The following is a 3,414-nucleotide window of genomic DNA, read 5'->3' as shown; positions in this document are numbered from 1 at the left end:
ATATTCACAACTGCCCACCCTACCAAGAATGCTTGTGTCAGAAGTACTGTTTCTTCAAATGTGTTTCTGGAGAAGATGGCTTTTAGGAATACTACCTACAGTTTCTTTAATAGTTAAAGTAATTGTGCTAGTCCTGCACTATTCATTCTGTAAGTGTTATTCCCCAGCATGGTCTGAATGGGTTGAGGGTTTTGCACTGTGTGAATGATCAGTTTGAAAAGCTCTGTGCTAAACAGCTGAGCACGTAATGTGTGTATAAACTACTGACTTTCACTTCTCCTTAATGTCTTTGCAAAAGAAACCAAATGCTTGGTAATTAGCAGCTGGTAGTTGCACAAGAATAATGAAGTTATGTATTTTAGCTCTGCATTTTTTGTCTGTTTGTGAATAATATCATTATTATAACTGTCATCTTTCCCAAGAACCTGTAGGAATTAACTGTCTATCTTCTAATAGCTTTTTCAAAAAAAAAAAAAAAGAGTGCATAGCTTATACACGTTTCTTTCCAGATCTTAACACATAGCCATTAAAACCTTCATATTCTTCAGGAGGTTAGTGATGAAAAAAAAGAAAAAGAAAGTTTAACAATTAATGCTTCCCAGTAAAAACACCTGTCAATCCAGATCTCATTCCTTTCCTTTCCTTCTGGGCGTTATTCTGTCAGTGAAACTGACTCATCAGTGGCTGTTTCCTGATGTTTCTCTTAAGAACTAATACCTACAGATGCCAGGGACATGCTTCTGCAAGCCTCTTGTTCTGGAAGTTTTCTGTAATGTTATTAGGTATGCTAATCCTTTTATGTTTGGTTTGTTGTTTGTTTTTTTTTTCTTTTTCCTTAGCTCCAGCTTCCTCCTTTTTTTATATGGGAGGAACTATAGAAATTCCTAATTTTACTTATACAAATGACCTCAATGACCCAAAGTCATAGAAATTCCTCCTGCAAGCAGAAGCAATCCAAAATTATGTAAGTTCCCACGTAAGTGTATAGCAAGAATTTCAAAGTATACATTACAGATTCAGAATGGGAATAAAGAGAAGACTCCAGTTATCACTTTTTTTTTCTTTCAAAATAATAAGTTTAAAGCTACTAAGTACCTTAGTGATATATAGTTTTAGGAATGTAGCTACACAGTTGGGGCTGTGTGTCTCAAAGTGAAGCCTCGGATTTTCAAGGTTATGGACAAATTATTCTTCTTAAAGGGATCGAGTGTGGTTTTTGTTTTGTTTTAAACACTTCCTCGATATATTTTTCTTTTCCAAAAAAAAATATAACTCCAATTCAATGCTTAGCTTCTTGTTTTGTTTTCCCTTATCCCCCATTACAATGCCTGCTTTCTCACATTTCTTATGTGAGGTCCTATTTGTGAGATCAGTACTGCTTCCTGGGTACATGTGAACAGGAGTCTTAAACACAAAGCAGTTCTCTGTTAACTTGTAATTCCCCAAAGAGCTAATCTAGTGTCTCAAAGCTGCTTTGTGCACAGCCAATACAAGTTGCTCACGTCCAGATTATATGCCAGAAATTTAAAGACTGCAGCAAAACTATAAAGGTATTCATAAAGGCTTCTTTTTCATGACTAATTATCAAGAGCTATGTCAATGGCTTTGAAATGTGATGTAACTTAAAAGTAATTTAGTTGGTTTTAGTGGAAATGATGCACATTTATGATCCTTGTTTGATACATTTTTGAAAAAATGATGGATATTGCTTGTAATCTGGGGGCGGTGAGAAAGACTAAAGGAAGAAAAATACAAATACTTCATAGAATACGAGATTATATTGACACTAAAATGTAACGCTTTACTTTTTTTTTTTTACTGTTATTTAAATGTCAGTTTGCAGAAACATATGAGTCTTCCTCCTTGGGAAAGTACTACTTGAAGTCTGTAGTGGCTGCTTTCAGATAGGTACTGTTCCAGCATGTGGTATGAATCTGAGATATTCAGTTGTGTTTGTCTTATCTTTTTTTGGTACGTTTTAAATTAGTTTTCTAGAAGAACATGCAGATTTCTATCAGAAGATGAAAAATGCAGAAAGGTACTTAGATATGTGAGCTAATAGCTAAGCTAATAGCAGGACTTCCTTCTTGCCCTGTAGAATCAGTGAGAGAAGGAAAGTCTGAATGTTCCTTGGTTTATGGATTGCTTTGTAGTCTGTTCATTTATTGTTGATTTTTGAAATCAGCAGGTTTTTCCTCTACCACTTACAGAATCTTATTTTGATTTTGTTCATTTAAATGAAGTTCCACTTTAACAGCTCAAACTAAAATTTAAAGGTATAATATAAGGCAGGATACTCTGCTTAAGTTTCCAATGAGAAATGTAAATACATTGACCAGATATCTAGTACGATGCTGATAAGGTCTGAAAACTTTTGACAAGTCAGTTCACAGGCCATTTTGAAAGGAGGAGTATGAAGGACTATCTCTTTGAATCACTTAAGTAACACTTTGTATTGTATACATACATCTGTATATACACATACAGATGTTTTATTTCAACAGGAATTGTGTGAAATTTTGCATCAAAATATGGGCATAAAATTAAACTGTCATATAGTGCTAGCCTCAGTTAAAAAATAATAAGGAAAATGTGTCTGGAGCTGTAATATGATATTAAAAGTGTACAATTATACATGAGGGATGGAAGAATCCGATTCCATAAAAATTATTGCAAGTATTTTCTGTGAGATGTAGTTTTCAATAACAGTGTCTAACTGTTTAAGTAGCATATTTTCGAAGTAGCTTTTTGCTACCAAATTCAGCTGCAACTCTTTGCACAGCAGTGCGATTGATTGTGAAACTGTGCAAGCCAAAAATGCAGACCAGTGGAAAGCATGCACTAAATACTAATCAGAATGCATTTATGTTGTGGGTTTTTTTTCCCTCCACAGTGAAGGAGAGTCTGGACTTCGAGTTTACTACTGGAGTATATTCTGGGCACCACAAGATACGGTTGCTTCTCTTAAAAAATTAGCCCCAGTGGAACCAAAAGAAATCCGTATTAAACAAACAGCTCACATGTTCAATTTTTCTGGCAAGGAAGATTTTGATCTTGATACAATGGAACTTTTTGGTAACAATGTACCTGTCATTTAATACCTATTCTATATATTTTCCTTTCTCCAGTTTGTGTCTTTGGCTTGTGTGGCTGATAGTTATTAAATTTCAGTTTCAGATTCCACAGGATATGATGTGATGCTAAAATCAGGTAATTATGCTTCAATCCCAACTGATCACTTTGGATAAAAAAATTCCTCTCACAGAACAATGGCAGTTTTCCAGTTTTTCTATCTATAGGGTATGCAAACCAAACCAGCCTAGAGATCTCCCTGTCTTGTGTTCCAAATAAAGGCTGTAATGAAAATCCCTTATAGCTTTTATTCTGGTGTTCTGACTAGAATGGTTGAAATGC

The 3,414-nt window shown here is 34.7% G+C and overlaps 1 pseudogene; it reads left to right on the top strand.

Annotated features, from left to right (window-relative positions):
• The first annotated feature begins 23 nt into the window (after positions 1-23).
• Positions 24-3,414, top strand: part of LOC104272841 — a 20,260-nt pseudogene continuing 16,869 nt past the window's right edge.

The sequence above is a fragment of the Apaloderma vittatum genome, unplaced genomic scaffold (assembly GCF_000703405.1).
Source record: "Apaloderma vittatum isolate BGI_N311 unplaced genomic scaffold, ASM70340v1 scaffold17694, whole genome shotgun sequence".
In the NCBI taxonomy this organism is placed as follows: domain Eukaryota; kingdom Metazoa; phylum Chordata; class Aves; order Trogoniformes; family Trogonidae; genus Apaloderma; species Apaloderma vittatum.
The sequence above is the reverse complement of the archived record's forward strand: the minus strand, read 5'-3'. Positions and strand labels throughout refer to the sequence as shown.